General features: G+C 46.7%; 1 long non-coding RNA gene across 1 annotated transcript; it reads right to left on the bottom strand.

Moving 5' to 3' along the window:
• Positions 1 to 7457, bottom strand: LOC120864079. Its single transcript, XR_005721128.1, has 3 exons — positions 7365 to 7457; positions 7055 to 7224; positions 1 to 700 (listed from the first exon to the last, which is right to left on the bottom strand). It is a non-coding gene; the product is annotated as an uncharacterized LOC120864079 (long non-coding RNA).
• Positions 7458 to 18904: the final 11447 nt, after the last annotated feature.

The raw sequence follows: 18904 nt of genomic DNA, 5'->3' as shown, positions 1-18904 counted from the left end.
ATATATTTATGTATTTATTTGACTGGGTCAGGTCTTGGTTGTGGCACGCAGCCTCTTCATTGCTACATCATGCAGGGTCTTTCTTTGCAGCACACGGACTGTCTAGTTGTGGCATGTGAGCTCCAGAGCATGTGGGCTTCAGTAGTTGTGGCGCGCAGCCTTAGTTGCTCCACAGCATGTGGGATCTCAGTTCCCTAACCAGGCATGGAACTCGCGTCCCTTGCATTGCAAGGTGGACTCATATATACATATCTCTGTTCATGTGCAGGCTTTTCTCTAGTTGTGGCAAGTGGGAGGTGCTCTCTAGTTGCAATGCACGGGCTTCTCATCACGGTGGCTTCTCTTGTTGTTGAGCACAGGTTCTAAGGGGAGAGGGCTTCAGTAGTTGCAGCGCGAGAGCTTAGTAGTTGCAGTTCTTGGGATCTAGAGCACTGACTCAACAATAGTTGTGGTGCACAAGCTTGGTTGCTTCAAGGCCCATGGGATCCTCCCAGGCCAGGATGGAAGCCGTGTCTCCTGCATTCCATAACAGGTTCTTAACTACTAGACCACCAGGGAAGTCCTAGTCACTTAGCATTATTATCTCTTACAATCCTAAGAGTTGGCCTGATTCAGCTGGGCAGTTCTTACTTGAATTCGTTCGTGCCTTCCATTCAGATGATATGCTGAGGTTGGAGTCAGCTTAGCACATACATATGCCCTGTACAAAAATAAAAATATTGTCAGTATCACTGACAATCCCATTCTCTTTATTCCCTGTCAAGGTAACAACATCCTAGAATTTTGTCCTACCATTCTCATTATGTTTATATCCCTAAAGAACACTGTGTTTATTTTGCCTGCTTTGTACTTTTATACAAATGAATTCATAATGGTGGGACTCTCTTATGATTTGCTTTTTCCACTCAACGATATGCTCCTGTGATTCATCCATATTGTCTGTAGTTGGAGGTGTGTTTGTTTTCACTGTGCTAAGTTGCTTCAGTCATGTCTAACTCTTTGTGACCCCATAGACTATAGCCCACCAGGCTCTCTGTCTATGGGAGTGTCCAGGCAAGAATACTGGAGCGGGGTGCTGTTTCCTTCTCCAGAGGATCTTCCCAACCCAGGGATTAAACCTGTGTCTGTGTCCTGCGTTGGCAGGTGGGTTCTTCACCATTAGCACCAGCTACTTGGGAAGCTCTTGTTTTCACTACCATGTAGTGAATGCACCATAATTCTCCATTGTCCTGTCAGTAGAAAGTGCAGCTGTTTCCAGTTTGAGGAAACATGATCAATGATCAATGCTTGATCATCAAAGCATAATCAGTGCTTCTCTGAGCCCTCTTGTACATATCTCCCAGAGAACCTGTGCAAGAGTTTATCTGAGGTCATACATTGGAGTGGAATTGCTGGTATGTGTCAAATTGTTATTCCAAAGTGGTTGTATCCATCTACACCCGTAACAACAATCTGTGAGCATTCCAGTTGCTCCACATCCTTACCAACACTTGACATTGTCAGACTGCTTCACATGTGTCCTTTACCAGGTAAGAAATACAGCAGTCTGGTGTCATTCATCCATCCTGGGAGCACCCCAGCCAAGAAAGGTATCCATATTCTAGTTAAAAAAAAAAGATGTAACCTCCCCTGGAAAGCCTCTTGCCCAAAGCTTGGTACCCTCTCTGTGTCTCCTTCTCCCAACACGGCAGTGTTACAGCTTCCATGGACTTGTGGTTGACACACGCTTAAGATATGCAGATTCTACTGTATATGTAGACCCACAGAAAGATGTGGTAGGTTCTGAGTAGGGGTCCATCTGTTGGGGCAGAGACAAGCATGGGATTGAAAGGATACAAGATGACCTTAAGAAGCCACTGTTGGGAATTCCCTGGAGGTCCAGTGGTTAAGAACCACCTTCTAATGCAGGGGACTCGGGTTCAACTCCTGATCAGGGAACTAAGAGTCCACATGCCGCTGAGCAGCTAAGCCCGCATACTACAACTGCTGAGTGTGCTCACTCTAGAGCCCGTGCTGCACAGCTAGAGAAGCCCCCTCACACTGCAACTAGAGAAAGCCTGTGTGCCACAATGAAGACCCAGTGCAGCCTCCCACCTTAAAAGAAGTCACTATAATTTACTGTGACCAAACCTGTATATGAACTGTTTATTTTTAATAAATATGAACAATTCGTGTGCATACTGCATACAGTTCAGTTCAGGCACTCAGTTGTGTCCAACTCTTCATGACACCATGGACCACAGCACACCAGATCTCCCTGTCCATCACCAACTCCCAGAGTTTACTCAAACTCAATTCCATTGAGTCAGTGATCCCATCCAACCATCTCATCCTCTGTCGTCCCCTTCTCCTCCTGCCCTCAATCTTGCCCAGCATCAGGGTCTTTTCAAATGAGTCAGCTCTTTGCATCAGGTGGCCAAAGTACTGGAGTTTCAGCTTCAGCATCAGTCCTTCCAATGAACACGCAGGGTTGATCTCCTTTAGGATGGACTGGTTGGATCTCCTTGCAGTCCAATGAACTCTCAAGAGTCTTCTCCAACACCACAGTTCAAAAGTATCAGTTCTTCAGTGCTCAGCTTTCTTTGTGGTTCAACTCTCACATCCATACATGACCACTGGAAAAACCATAGCCTTGATGAGACAGACCTTTGTTGGCAAAGTAATGTCTCTGCTTTTTAATATTTTGTCCAGGTTGGTCATAACTTTCCTTCCAAGGAGTAAGCGTCTTTTAATTTCATGGCTGCAATCACCATCTGCAGTGGTTTTGGAGCCCCCCAAAATAAAGTCTGACACTGTTTCCACTGTTTCCCCATCTATTTGCCATGAAGTGATGGGACTGGATTCCATGATCTTAGTTTTTTGAATGTTGAGCTTTAAGCCAACTTTTTCACTCTCCTCTTTCACTTTCATCAAGAGGTTTTTTAGTTCCTCTTCACTTTCTGCCATAAGGGTGGTGTCAGCTGCATATCTGAGGTTATTGATATGTCTCCCGGCAATCTTGATTCCAGCTTGTGCTACTTCCAGCCCAGTGTTTCTCATGATGTACTCTTCATTTAAGTTAAATAAGCAGGGTGACAATATACATCCTTGACGTACTCCTTTTCCTATTTGGAACCAGTCTGTTGTTTCATGTCCAGTTCTAACTGTTGCTTCCTGACCTGCATACAGATTTCTCAAGAGGCAGGTCAGGTGGTCTGGTATTCCCATCTCTTTCAGAATTTTCCACAGTTTCTTGTGATCCACACAGTCAAAGGCTTTGGCATAGTCAATAAAGCAGAAATAGATGTTTTTCTGGAACTCTCTTGCTTTTTCCATGATCCAGTGGATGTTGGCAATTTGATCTCTGGTTCCTCTGCCTTTTCTAAAACCAGCTTGAACACCTGGAAGTTCACGGTTCACGTACTGTTGAAGCCTGGCTTGGAGAATTTTGAGCATTACTAGCGTGTGAGATGAGGGCAATTGTGCGGTAGTTTGAGCATTCTTTGGCATTGCCTTTCCTGGGGATTGGAATGAAAACTGACCTTTTCAAGTCCTGTGTCCACTGCTGAGTTTTCCAAATTTGCTGGCATATTGAGTGCAGCACTTTCACAGCATCATCTTTTAGGATTTGAAATAGCTTAACTGGAATTCTATCACCTCCACTAGCTTTGTTCGTAGTGATGCTTCCTAAGGCTTGCTTCTGTTAGGTCCATACATTTCCATCCTTTATTGTGCCCATCTGTGCATGAAGTGTTCCCTTGGTACTTCTAATTTTCTTGAAGAGATCTCTAGTCTTTTTCCATTCTATTGTTTTCCTCTATTTCTTTGCACTGATCACTGAGGAAGGCTTTCTTATCTCTCCATGCTATTCTTTGGAACTCTGCATTCAAATGTGTATATCTTTCCTTTTCTCCTTTGCCTTTAGCTTCTCTTCTTTCTCAGCTATTTGTAAGACATCCTCAGACAATCATTTTGCCTTTTTGCATTTCTTTTTCTTGGGGATAATCTTGATCCCTGTCTCCTCTAGAGTGTAATGACCCTCCGTCTAGTTCTTCAGGCACTCTCTCAGGTCTAACCCCTTGAATCTATTTGTCACTTCCACTGTATAATCGTAAGGGATTTGATTTAGGTCATACCTGAATGATCTAGTGGTTTTCCCTACTTTCTTCAATTTAAGTCTGAATTTGGCAATAAGGAGTTCATGATCTGAGCCACAGTCAGCTCCTGGTCTTGTTTTTGCTGACTGTATAGAGCTTCTCCATCTTTGGCTGCAAAGATAATCAATCTGATTTCTGTATTGACCATCTGGTGATGTCCATGTGTAGAGTCTTGTGTTGTTGGAAGAGGTTGTTTGCTATGAGCAGGGTGTCCTATTGGCAAAACTCTGTTAGCCTTTGCCCTGCTTCATTTTGAACTCCAAGGCCAAATTTGTTTGTTACTCCAGGTGTCTCTTGACTTCCTACGTTTGCATTCCAGTCCCCTATCATGAGAAGGACATCTTTTTTGGGTGTTAGTTCTAGAAGGTCTTGTAGGTCTTCATAGAACCGTTCACTTTAAGCTTTTCCAGTCTCTTCTCCAGCATTACTGATTGGGGGCATAGACTCAGATTACTGTGATATTGAATGGTCACATAGACCATTCTGTTTCATAGATAGGTTTATTTGCATCATATTTTAGACTCCACATTTAAGTGATATCATATGCTATTTGTCTTTCTTTCTGGCTTATTTCACTTAGTATAATAATCTCCAGTTTCAGAAATGAGTTCTGATTCATACATGTTTGCCATATTTTCATTTTTATTATATGCCATACATACCTCAATCAAACTTTTAAGATGCATTGACTTTATTTGGAGAAGAAAATACTCCAGTGTTCTTGCCTGGAGAATGCTATGGTCAGAGCAGCCTGGCGGACTACAGTCCGTGGGTTCGCAAGGAGTCGGACACGACTGAAGCGACTTAGCATGATTTTATTATTTACTTTTGGCTGCGTTGGGTCTTCAGGCTGCATGGGCTTTTCTCCAGCTGTGGCAAGCAGAGCTACTCTCTAGGTGCCATGCATGGGCTTCTCATTGCTGTGGCTTCTCTTGTGGAGCACAGGCTCTAGGCTCGTGGGGTTCAATAGTTGCAGCTCCTGGGCTCTAGAGCACAGGCCCAGTAGTTGTGGTACAGGGCTTAGTTGCTCAGCAGCATGTGGGATCTTCCTGGACCAGGGATTGAACCCATGTCTCCTGCATTGGAAGGCAGATTCTTTATCACCGAGCCACCAGGGAAGCCTTCAGTCACATTTTTTATTCAACAGATATATGAGTATGTAACGTGGCAAGGCCCAGCTCTCCTCTCAGCCCCAGCCACCCAGTTCTCCCCTCTGAGACAACCAGCTCATGAAAATATTTCGTTTATGAAAATGACTGTGATTGTTAGCCTCACTCTGCAACTTTTTTGCCTTCATGTTAGCTCTCCTCACTCTAATCCATGTAGTGGTTTGAATGGTGATCCGCAAACAGATGTGCTGACATCCTAACCCCGGAACATGTGACCATGACTTTATTGTGGAAAAAAAAAAAAAAAAGAGAGAGAGATGTAATTAAATTAAGGATCTTGAGGTTATCCTGGATTAGCCCTAAATCCAGTGACCAGTGTCCTTAAAAGAGACAGAAGAGGAGAAGCATAGACAGACACACACAAATAGAGAGGAAAAGGCCACCTGGAAACCAAGGCAGGGACTTGGGAGACAGAGCTAGAAACACCGGGAATGGCAAAGATCGCCAGAAACCACTAGAAACTGGAAGAGAGACAAACAAGTAGTTTCCAAAACGAACCAAGCCTGCCAACACCTTGACTTCGGACTTCTAGCCTCCACAAGTCCAAATAAATAATTTGGACTTCTGAAATGAATCCATTGCTGCTGTTTAAAGCCATCCAGTTTGTGATCCTTGGTTACAACAGCCCCAGGGGGAAATGAATAACGTATGTGTAGATAAAGCCTGCAATGGATCCAAAATCTGTTTGCCTATTATTTCAGTAGGAGACTTTTGTTGTTGTTCTATTTATTTATTCCCCTCTCTTTTTCTATTTATTCACTTATGGCTGTGCTAGGTCTTTGATGCTGTGAGTGGGCTTTCTCTGACTGCGGCAAGCAGGACTACTCTTTAGTGCCCGGGCTTCACATGGTGCCGTGGTAGAGAATCTGCCTACTAATACAGGAGTCACTGGAGACACAGGTTTGATTCCTGGGTCAGGAAGACCCCCTGGAGAAGGAAATGGCAACCCACTCCAGTATTCTTGCCTGGGAAATCTCATGGACAAAAGAGCCTGACAGGCTACAGTCCATGGGGTCGCAAAAAGCCGGACACGACTGAGTGACTAAGCACACACATACTCTTGTTGTGGAGCGCAGGCTCTCAAGCTGGGTCTCCATATTTGTGGCTCACCGACTTAGTTGCCCCTAGCCATGTGAAGTCCTCCGGAACTTATGTACCCTGCATTGGCCGGCAGACTCTCAACTACTGAACCGCAAGAAAGTCCTAGTCTTCCCCTCTTAGGCAGACTTTTTTCACTGACTACCTGGTATGTAAGAGGCCCTGTTCTCGGTCTGGGGACACAGCAGTGACTATGGCCAAGTGCCCACCTCTGTAGAGCTGATACTCAGGTGGGGGAGATGGACAGTGGGCAAATATATAAATCAGGATGTGAGAAATGCCAGGAAGAAAAATGAGGCAAGGAAGAAGAAACAATGGAAGAAAGAAAAAAACACAACCTGCTTCTGATCAGGGGATTTGGTGAGGGGGTTCTCTGAGGAAGTGATGTGAAATTGCTAGCTTTGTGGGATGGAGGGCGACAGAGAGGTTTTACTCTGTTTAATGACTCCGCAGGGAACATTTTTTGTGTGGACATGTCGAGGGCTATGTAAGAAGAGATGGCTGGTCCTTGTGTGTCACAGAGAGGATAATACTGCAAATATTCCACTTGTTCCTCTCCCTCCCCCTCCACCGATTACCCACCCACCCCCACCTCCTCACCCCATTTCTCCCTTCCTTGCATTCAGGCAGGACCAGGTGATGAATCCTCACCAGTGAGACAGGAGCGGGACGGTACATGGTCCTTCTGAGTGGAGGCACTGAAAAAGTGATAGGGAGTCTCTTCAACTGCTCTAGCCGTGCACAGACTGCTGTTCGGGTCCGTGCAGCCTCTGTTGGACTGGATCCCAGAATGACTATGGCTCCGACACCCTGCTGCTGACCTGTTGAGACTGTGTTGTTTAGTCATTGATCTTTGCAATCATCTGTTATGTAGCATGGTCTTGCCTGCCCCCACCTCTCTCTCTGTTTCTCTCTCTATATATATATGACCCTTGAATACTGTGGGGGTTGGAGGCCATACCTCTGCAGAGTCAAAAATCCGTGTGTAAGTTTACAGTTGACCCTTCAGATTTGAGGTTCTGGATCTGCAGATTTGGCCCATCGTGGTGTGACACTGTTGAAGAAATTCAGTGGAAAAAAACCCATATAAGTGGACCCATGTAGTTCAAGGAAATACATATATATATATATGTATATACACATAATATTTTACATAAACACACATAATATATATAGTGTGTGTGTGTGTGTATATGTAAAGAAACCTGTATGCAGGTCAAGAAGCAACAGTTAGAGTCAGTTCCAAATTGGGAAAGGAGTACATCAAGGCTGTATATCACCACCCAGTTTATTTAACTTATATGCAGAATACATCATGCAAAATGCTGGACTGGAGGAAGCACAAGCTGGAATCAAGATTGCCTGGAGAAATATCCATAACCTCAGCTATTCAGATGACACCACCCTTATGGCAGAAATCGAAGAGGAACTAAAGAGTCTCTTGATGAAAGTGAGAGTGAAAAAAACTGGCTTAAAACTCAATATTAAAATAAACAAAGATCATGGCATCCAGTCCCATCACTTCATGGCAAATAGATGGGGAAACAATGGAAACAATGACAGACTATTTTCTTGGGTTCCCAAATCACTACTGATGGTGACTGCAGCCATGAAATTAAAAGACGCTTGCTCTTTGGAAGAAAAGCTATGACAAACCTAGACAGTGTATTAAAAAGCAAAGACATTACTTTGCCAACAAAGGTCTGTAAAAGCTATGGTTTTTCCAGTAGTCACGTGGATGTGAGAGTCGGACCATAAAGAAGGCTGAGTGCCAAAGAACTGATGCTTTCAAACTGGTGTTGGAGAAGACAGTGTCTCTTGGACTGCAAGGAAATCAAACCAGTCAATACTAAAGGAAGTCAGTCCTGAATATTCATTGGGTTTCCCTGATAGCTCAGTTGATAAAGAACCTGCCTGCAATGCAGGAGATCCCGGTTCAATTCCTGAGTTGGGAAGATCTGCTGAAGGGATAGGCTACCCACTCCAGGATTCTGGCCTGGAGAATTCCATGGACTGTATAGTCCATGGGGTTGCAAAGAGTTGGACATGATTCATTGGAAGGACTGATGCTGAAGCTGAATCTCCAATACTTTGGCCACCTGATGTGAACAGTGGACTCATTGGAAAAGACCCTGATGCTGGGAAAGATTGAAGGCAGGGGGAGAAGGGGTTGACAGAGGATGAGATGGTTGGATGGCATCACTGACTCAGTGGACATTGAGTTTGAGCAAGCTCCGGGAGATGGTGAAGGACAGGGAAGCCTGGCGTGCTGCAGTCCATGGGGTCACAAAGAGTCAGACATGCCTGAGGGACTAAGCACAGCGCGCGCGCACACACACACACACACACACATATACGTATTGTGCGTTGTGCTCAGTCGCTCAGTTGTGTCCGACCCTTTGTGACCTCCTAGACTGCAGCCCGCCAGGCTCCTCGGTCCATAGAGATTGTCCAGGCAAGAGTACTGGAGTGGGTTGGCATGCCCTTCTCCAGGGGATCTTCCCAACCCAGGGATTGAACCCAGGTCTCCCGCACAGCAGATGGATTCTTTACCAACTGAGCCACCAGGGAAGCCCAAGAATACTGGAGTGGGTAGCCTATCCCTTCTTCAGGGGATCTTCCCAACCCAGGAACTGAACTGGGGTCTCCTGCATTGCAGGTAGATTCTTTACCAGCTGAGCTACCAGGGAAGCCCATATATATGTATATGTTTGTGTATATATATATTATATATATTTTATGTATATAAAATATTGTATGTGTTCATATAATGTGTATATATAGTGCTTGTGTATATATAATAGTTACTATATATTTTTTCAAATATACATATCATTTTATGTATGTAAAATCTATATGAATAAGAGGAGATTTAGCATGCTGCTGCTGCTGCTAAGTCGCTTCAGTCGTGTCCGACTGTGTGACTCCAGAGACGGCAGCCCACCAGGCTCCCCCACCCCTGGGATTCTCCAGGCAAGAACACTGGAGTGGGTTGAAGAGTTGACTTATGTGATTATGGAGGATGAGAAGCCACTAAGCTGTGGTCCAGAAGCTGAGGACCCAGGAAAGCTGGTGGCGTTATTCCAGCTTCAGTCCTGAGGACTAGGGAAGCTGATGGCACACCTCCCAGTCCTGAGGCAAGAGAAGACCCATGTCCTAGCTCAAGCAGGCAGGATGAGAGAAAACCCATGGTTGTCTCCTTCCTCCATCTTTTGGTCTGCTCAGGGATGCTGTAGAATGAATGATGCCCAGGCACAGTGGGGAGGGTCATCAGGTTCACTGAGTCCACTGATTCCGACACTAAGCTCCTCTGGAAACACCCTCACAGATGTGCGCAGCAGGAATATTTAATCTGGGTGTCCCATGACCCAATAAAATGTTATCATGTGATTTTATATTTGACACCTACAATGAACCATCACCAACCAGGACATGGCAGGCACATCTTCAGGTGTTTTTTTTTTTAATTAATTAATTAATTATCTTTGTGCTGGGTTTTCATTGCTGCACTCGGGCTTTCTCTAGTTACATTTCACGGGCTTCTTACTGTGGGGGCTTCTCTTGTTGGAGAGCATGGGCTAGGGTGCACAGGCTTCCGTAGTCGCAGCATGTGGGTGCAATAATTGTGGCTCTCAGGCTCTAGAGCACAGGCTTAGTAGTCGTGGCGGCACAGGCTTAATTACTCCACAGCAAGTGGGATCTTCCTGGACCAGGGATTGAACCCATGTCCCCTGCACTGGCAGGCAGATTCTTTTATTACTGGACCATCAGGGAAGTCCAGTATCTTCCGTTTTACCGGATACTTTCAGGTTCCTTTCTGACCCTCCTTCTCCATGGCCGTCGAGGGCTTCTCTTTCACCCACACCTCAGACCTAAGCATCCTTCAAGGTCCTCCCTTTGACTCCCTTCTCTTCTCCTTCTACGTGTTCTTCTTGGCAAACAGCATCCATGCTATGTCTCCAATTCTCACCTCTGTGGATATCTCCTGTGTCCACTAGGATTCGGTTCAGTTATTTAAAGTGTGTGTGGGGGGGGGGCGGGACTTCCCTGGCAGTCCAGCGGTTAAGATGCTGTACTTCCAATAGAGGGGTGCAAGTTCAAGCCTTGGTCAGGAATTAAGGTTCCACATGCCGTGCAGCCAAATAAATAAATAATTTTTTTTAAAAAGGATGGGTGGGTGGGTAGGGGACACAATTCTAAGTCACCTGTGAAACCAAATATATATATATACACACACACATATATATGGAATTTCAAGAACACAAAACTAAATGATAATAAAAACATTACATATAAAAACCTGGGAAATGCAACCAACATAGAACCTCGGAGGAAATGTTAGACCCTGGTGGTCCAGTGGTTAGGACTCTGCACTCCCACTGCAGGTAGTACCGACTCCATCCCTGGTCGGAGACCTAAGATGCCGCAAATCGCAGGCTGCATCCCTTCCTCCCTGCCAAAAGGGGTGAGGGGTTGAGAGGGAGAAAAAATAAAAATAAGAAATATAAAGAAAGTTTAAAATCCAAAGTAAAAATGGCTAACCAAGAGAGAGATCTATTTTTCTCTCCTGCTCAAGATAACTGGTGTTGCTTATGTGTAAAGGCCTGAAATTCCATGGGCTATTTTGACCTTCTTGACCCTCACAGGGCCCCCTCTAAGACTACAGTGTAAATTTCTCCACTTTTGTCAGATATGCACCCCCACCCCAACCACCTGACTCATTTCTCTATCAGCCAGAGCAGCCGTCCCCGATCTGGTCCTTGCCCTAATGCATTTTACCTCTCCGGCAGTCAGAAATTATTCAAACAAGCCAATCACATCCTCGGAAGGGAACCAGAGGTTAGCCCACTCATTTGTCACTACCAAGGTTGTCTCCTTGCAGCCCCTGCTTCTTGACTCTGCTCCTGAGTGCACCCCCACCTGGTGGCTCAGTGTCTTCCTCCACTTCCGGCCTGTGAGTATGTGTGACCAATTAACTGAGGATGATCTCATCTATCCTGTTGGGTATCATGTGTTGGGCTCTCATGTGTTTGCACATTTAGGGCATGTGATCCCTCTTTCTCCAACAGGGCCAATAGGAGGGAATTAAAACATTGGTCAATTCATGGACAGCACAGTCTTCCATGGTATGTGAGATCCAGTTTCTGTCTCCAGTATCTTGTTGCTCCACCATTTGAGGCTTCTAGTCCCAAGGTGGTGTCATGGCCCGAGATAGCTGATGGCACATTTATGTTCCATCAGAAAATAAGAAGGTACCCTGCTTTCCTCAAAGTTGTACATATCACTTCTGCTTCCATAGCCATATGGCCATGTCTAGGGCTTCCCGGGTGGTGGCAGTGGTGAATAATCCACCTGCCGATGCAGGAGATGCGCGAGACTCGGGTTCAGTCCCTGGTGGGGAAGATCCTGTGGAGGAGGAAGTGGCAACCCACTCCAGTATTCTTGCCTGGAAACTCCCACGGGCAGAGGAGCCTGGCGGACGGCAGTCCATGGGGTCGCAAAGTCAGACGCGACGGGAGTACAGTACAGCAGCAAGGCCTCGTCTACCTGCAAGGGAGCCTGGGAAATGTAGTATTTTATTCCAGGCAGCCATAAGGCCTGGCTAAGTACCAGTTAGGTTTATGGATTGGGTCCAGATCCTGAGGGGCTTATCAATCAGATGAAGGCTGATTGAGGAGTTTGGCCTTAGCCTGTGAGTCAAGACTGCATGTCATTAGAGGATGAGATGGGGCAGGTGCAAGGTATGCCTTGGGATCATTAACTGGTACTGAGTTAAGACCCCTCCTTTCCACTTCTCATTGGGAAACTACATTTTTCCATCAGTTTCTTGCTTCCTCCCACATCAACCCTGCCCCTTCTTCCCCTCAACCCCAAATGACGCCAGATCAAGACTTTCCTGGTGGTCCAGTGCCTAAGATTCTATGCTCCCAGGGCAGGGGGGGGCAGGGTTCAATCCCTGGCTGGGGAACTTGATCCCACATGCCAGGACTAAAGGATCCTGTATGTTGCAACTAGAGATCTCAAGTACTGCCCCTGAGACCCAGCACAGCCAAATAATAAACAAATAATTTTTTAAATTTAAAAAAAAATGTTGAAAAACAAAATGAGATCAGATTGCTGCCCTAGCTCCCACGGTGTTCCTGCAACTATCTTTTGTCCCCCTGATCCCACAGTCCTTCTTACTCTGAGATCACAGCCCCAGGAAAACCAAGAGACACCAACACCCACTCCTCATGCAAACATTCCCACACATACAGACACAATCCTACATGCATTTTTATTCTGCCAGGCTCCACACTGGTAGACCATACTCCTTTATCACCCCTGTAGAACTCCCTCTTGGGCAGGGCAGAGCTGGGATGGGCTGAACCGGGCTGGGCACAGCACAGTACAAAGAAGGGGGTTTGTTGCAGGAAGATAAGGCCTGTGGGTCATTTACAAGAGTGGTGGTTATATTCCCCACCAATCATCACATTCCGTCTGTCTAGCCACAGGGACTGATTCCAGATGGACATGTGACCAATGCTAGGCCAATGACGTGTAACCTTGGGGCTTTCAGCTGGACTAAAGCTGGGGATATCTTGGCACCACACAGAGGAGCCTGCTGGTAGAGCTGAGAGGTAGAGAGAGTTTCCATACTGAAGATGTCATTTGAGGCCCCTGTGTTGTAGGAAGGGGGAGGCCCCCCTACAGGTCCCCAAGAGCGGGCTCTTGTCTAACACTCGGAAAAGAATTGTCCGAGGAGAGACATGCTGACAAAGCAAGAGATTTTATTGGAAAGGGCACCCAGGTGGAGAGCAGTAGGGTAAGGGAACCCAGGAGAACAGCTCTTAGATCCTGGACGAATTGATAAGATCCATCTGGTTTTTTAACAGGCAAGATTGTAGTATTGCAGGAGACTCACAGGTGATTAGAATTCCATTATCTCGGTATTTGTTAACTAATGGTCTAAGACTCTCAAGAGCTTCTGGGTTTAAGGGATATTGTCTTTTCCAGGGGTAGGAGCATTTGGCCTCAGAAGAATCTTTACTGGTGGAACGTTTATGGCTAGACCAGGGCTGGAGACATCCCACACCTGGGGATTGACCTCATCTAAGAAAGGGACCGACTCCTCCTTTTCTACATCTGACTGTAAATATTCAGACACTACACAAAGGAAATTATGGACTTCTAGCTTTCCCCAAGTCACTCTGGTCTGGAGGCGGCAAAGAAGGTCTCTCCCCAGTAGGGGAGCAGGGTAACCAGGGATGTATAAGAAGGGGTGGGTTCCTTGCCAACTGCCCACCTTACAATGGAGGGGCTTAGTAAAACTTTGGCTTTGGGGTTTTCTATCTACCCCACCACCATTTTAGTCTGGGAGTCTAAAGGTCCTAATTGGAAAGGAAGAACAGAGAAGGCAGCCCCCATGTCTAAAAGAAAGTTCACATCCTTACCTTCTGTTTGTAGTCACCCAGCGGTCGAGAGGAGTGATCTGGACCTCACCATTTGCGGGAGTTCTCGAGCCACTGGGCACCATCAGTCCTCAGTCCGGTCGCCCAGGACTAACACGGAGGGAGCAGGCCTCCCTCCATACGCCTTCCCTTAGGGCGATATGGGCACTCTCTTTCCCAATGCCCATCCTCTTTGCAATAGGCACACTGGGTTCGTCTCAGCCTCGGAGGATTGTTAAGATCCTTTTTTCTTCTTTGCTTTCCCTGGGACTCTCGCATAGTGGCAGGATGAATCAAGGCCAGGATTTTAGCCTGTTGTTGGGCCAAGGCCTGGGTCTGCCTCTCTATTCTCCTATCTTTTCGGGCTTCCTTTTGCTCCCTTTTTGCTTCCTCCTCCCGGTCCCTGTTCATAAACACCCTATTTGCCTCCTCCACCAAACCAGAAATTGGGGTCTCTCGTCCTTTTCCTAGTTTTTGTAATTTTCTCCTTATGTCTGCGGCTGCCTGGGTTATGAAGGAATGGGCCAACACAACTCTTCCTTCCATAATGTTTAGATCTGTCTTGGTAACGTTTTTAAAGGCTTCTGTGAGTCTGCCCAAAGAAAGAGCTGGATTTTCATTTTCTTCCTGTGTAACCTCTTTTATCTTATTATAATTAACAACCTTTCGGACACCCTAGGTCATTTCCTGTAGTAGGCAAGTAATGAGGTGTCTTAAGGATTCCTTTCCTGCCCTTGTATTAGGATCCCAGTTTGGCTCTGTAGAGGGAATTGCCTCTTCGGCAGGGACCAGACTGACATCTACCTGCTGTCTCTCATCAGCCACTTTTCTAGCCTGATCTAGGATTCGAGCTTTTTCCTCCTCATTACAACACCGGGTGAGGATGACCATTATATCCCTCCAGGTGAGGAAGAAGTTAAGGCTAAGACACTCAAATTTATCCTTAAATTTTGGGGGGGTTCTCAGAATATGAGCCCAGTTGTTCCTTGCATTGGGTAATGTCTTGCATAGAGAACGGAACATGAACGTGCGTAGTGCCCCCCTCCCCATCTGGTACCTCTCTTAGGGGGCAGATTTTGTCTGAGGATGACCTTTCCTTCTGTGGAGGACAAAGCTTACTTCCTGACTGTAACCCCATGGAGGAGGGGACATATGGAGGAGGGGACATATGGAGGAGGAGCTGAGGTGATTGTGAGTGACTTCCCTTCAGATCTCATAACTTCCGGGCCCAGCCTTGTGACTTCTGGGCCTAGCCTCCTGACTTCCGGGTCCAGGCTCGTGATCTCAGGGTGTGTCTGACCCTCCTTTCCCCTTGACCTCCTGAGTCAAGACGGTCAAGGGGATCTGTTTCAGACCTTGCTAAAAGGATTTTGGAAGAGCATTTATCAAAGTCCTCAAGCTTATATTTTCCCTTTTTTCAGAATCCTGGTAGAGGGCCATAAAGGCCTGGACATAGGGAACCTCCTTGTATTTACCCTCGCGATTGCAGTATAGACTGGGCTGTAAAATGGTGTTGTATCCAAGTGATCCCGACTGGGGCAATTTTTCCCCTCCTCTTGGGGAGTAAGTAGGCCAGTATTGAGTACAGTATTTGATAAGTTTTTTCTTTTTTAGCCCTTCCAGTTGGTATCCCTCCCAGTGGCCCAAAAGACAACCCAGCGGGGTGTCTAAAGGGAAGCTAGGCTTATTTCCCATTTTAGCGACGGTATAGTTTATATCTGGTTCCCAGGAGACCAGTATTGGGGTGGATGCCCCTATATCTGACTCTAGAGAGATTGTAAGATCTTTCCTGGTCCCAAATTGCGGAAATGTTCAGTAGTAAGCACAATCAATGGGGTTGTAGGGCTGGTCCCGAAAGGTGAATTAACCCCTAAGGATGTGTCCTAGGGTGTTAATTTTCACCCAAGACCAGAGGCGACTATACTGAACCCCGTCAATCACTTCCACGTGGAAACACTCAGCCAAATGCTCAATTAAACAGCTGAATTTATAGAAACAGGGCACCCGATGGAGGGCTTCTAATGCCCGATTGTCTCCCCAAGAACAGAAAGCACAATTAATGGGAAGCAGAGAGCGTAGCCTCTCAGAAAATCTCTTGCAAAGACCCAGAACTTCAGGTCCCAGTATTGACAGACTGAGTAAATGGAAATAACTTGGATCTTCAAAGAGAGGAAAAGAGGCCAGGTTAGAGAGAAGGAGTGGGAAGAGACAAAAGGTCTAAGAGTGGGGGAGAGAAAGAAGAAAAAAAAGAGGTGGCCTTACAGACGTCTCCTGCCACCTGCAGATACCCAGGCGTTATAGGACTTTTCCCTTGGCTTCCAGAGGAGGGAGGAATGGAACTCGGCCCTACCAGAACCAAAATTCGAGTTCTCTGCCAAGAGGAGGTGATCAGTCTCCAATCCTCAGCTCAGGCTGAGGCCCTTCGACCAGATTCCTGCATCCAGGACCAGGAGATAGGATAGGTTGAAAGGAGGGGTGAGATAAAAGGGGTCAACAAAATCTGTTGTTCCTTACCCATTTGGGGCACCCTGGCCAGTTGTCCGTGTCAAGAGACCAGGGACAAACGAGTCCAATTTGCGGCCGCTGGGTCAGATTCATTGGCAGGTGAGCTGGTCCTGGAGTACCCCGAGTGGTCTGGATGTCAGCCCCAGTAAAACTGGGGGTGTCCTTTCATAGTCGCCAGTTGTTGTAGGAAGGGGAAGGCCCCCCCATATAGGGCCCCAAGAGCGGGCTCTTGTCTAACACTCAGAAAAGAATTGTCCGAGGAGACACGTGCTGACAAAGCAAGAGATTTTATTGGGAAGGACACCCGGGTGGAGAGCAGCAGGGTAAGGAAACCCAGGAGAACTGCTCTGCTGCGTGGCTCACAGTCTCGGGTTTTATGGTGATGGGATTAGTTTCCGGGTGGTCTTTGGCCAATCATTCTAATTCACGGTCTTTCCTGGTGGCGCACGCATTGCTCAGCCAAGATGGATGCTAGCGAGAGGGATTCTGGGAAGTGGACAGACACATGGTGTCTCCTTTCGACCTTTCCCGAACTCTTCCAGTTGGTGGTGGCTTATTAGTTCCCTATTCCTTATCAGGATCTCCTGTTATAAAACAACTCATGCAAATGGTTACTATGGTGCCTGGCCAGGGTGGGCGGTTTCAATCAGTGTGCTTCCCCTAACACCTGGACCCAGCTATGCCTGAAGGACACCCCTTCAACATTTCTATTCATGAGTTAATAAATACCCTGGTTTGTATTCGTTAGTTTGGCTTGATTCTCTATTCCTTTGCATCTTTAAGAGTTTCCTGCCAGAAGCTCACATATTAATAGTTTGGTCCTCATTGTCACGGCCCTGTGGCTAGGAGCAGTTCAGTAGTTCTTTAACTCCCTGGGGCTTTATTTACGCTATTACTCTCTAATTACTCTGTTATGGAGACTAAGAAGCTGCTAGACAACGTCCAAGCTAGTGCTTGACAGTCCCACATGGAGAACTTGGAGACCTGTTGTTTTCTTCTGGTTGAAGCTAAATCTTGTCTTCTAGCCCTGAGCGTCCCATTTCCGGAGGCCACGGAGTTCCAGGAAACACGGTTAAATGACTACCTCTTTGGGTCCAAGTTTCTCCTGTAAAAGAGGGATTAATAATACAGACACCCTCTCTGGGTCCATCATTCTTCCACATCATGGTCCTTTCTTCCCATTGACCTGATGCACTTCACTTCCATCACCCCATGACCTGGCGATCCCTCCCCCCAAATCCTCTGTAGCTGGTTCTGTCTGGGGCTTACCATGCCCTCCTCGGGCCACACCAGCAAACATATCTCTTTATTAAAAAAAAAATTTATTTATATTTGGCTGCTCTGGATCTTGTTGCCCCACAAGGGAGTTTCACTGTGTCATGTGGGATCTCTCCTCATGGCCCTAGAGTGCTGGTGCTCAGTAGTTCTGGCTCATTGGCTTTGCTGCCCCGTGGCATGTGGGATCTTAGTACCCTGACCAGGGATCGAACCTGTGTCCCCTACATTGCAAGGCGGATTCTTAACCACCAGATCACCAGGGAAGTCCCTAATATCTCTTTAGGGGTGGAACCTGCTCTACCCAAACCGCGAGGGAATTCAGGTCTCTTGGGGGTAGCCCTCAACCAGCGACCAATGGAGGGAGTTGGAGGATCAATACCTCAGCTCTCTCACCTCTGGTGTGGGGTGACTCTGATCTCCCAGGGCTCCCTTGCAGGACTGAGCTCCAGCTGCCAGCAGTGAAAATTTGTTTATGAGAATGACCAACCATCCCAGTGTGCCCAGGACTGAATGTTCCTGGGATGCAGGATTTTGAGAGCTGAAGTTGACAAGTTCCAGGGCAAGTTGCTTACTCCAGTGATATCTCATCAATTACTGACTGCTTCCTTCCTTCCCTCTGCCACATCCCTGCTCCCCTACAGCTGCTGTCTCTGAGGCAATGGCACTAAATCTTTATTTCCGTCTGTTTTGGAGAGACCCCTAACCTCCATCAGGCCCTTTAAGCAGCCCATCAGCCACTCCCACCCAAGCTGAGCACTTTTGGGTCAGTTGCTTAGTTTTTTTCTTCCCACTATCTGGTTTTCGTCTTGTGACAGCCTCTTTTTTTTAAAATACATACATACATACATACATTTTATTTATTTGGCTGCTCTAGGTCTTAGTTGTGGCATGTGAACTCTCAGTTGCGGCACATGGGACCCAGTTTCCCGATCAGAAAGCAAATGTGGGCCCCGCGCATTGGGAGCTCAGAGTCTCAGACACTGGACCACTAGGGAAGTCCCTGTCTGGTGACAGTCTTTTGAAAAAGGATCTTCTGTCATCTTCATGTTATGTGTGGGAAAGCAGAGGTTTGGGCAGGGAGATGACTTGTCTGAAGTCCTGCCGTTAAGTAGCACATCTCGGGGGATGGGACCTGGGGCAGAGTTGGGCTTCCTCACCCCTCGGCACACGCGGCCACTCTGCTGTTGAGGGCCTGGTATGAGCTAGGTGCTATCTTACCTTTGTCTTTTTTTAAAAAATTCATGCATTTGGATTTCCCTGGTGGGTCAGTGGCAAAGAACCCGCCTGC

The sequence above is a fragment of the Oryx dammah genome, unplaced genomic scaffold, assembly GCF_014754425.2.
Source record: "Oryx dammah isolate SB20612 unplaced genomic scaffold, SCBI_Odam_1.1 HiC_scaffold_5, whole genome shotgun sequence".
Lineage (NCBI taxonomy): Eukaryota > Metazoa > Chordata > Mammalia > Artiodactyla > Bovidae > Oryx > Oryx dammah.
The sequence above is the reverse complement of the archived record's forward strand: the minus strand, read 5'-3'. Positions and strand labels throughout refer to the sequence as shown.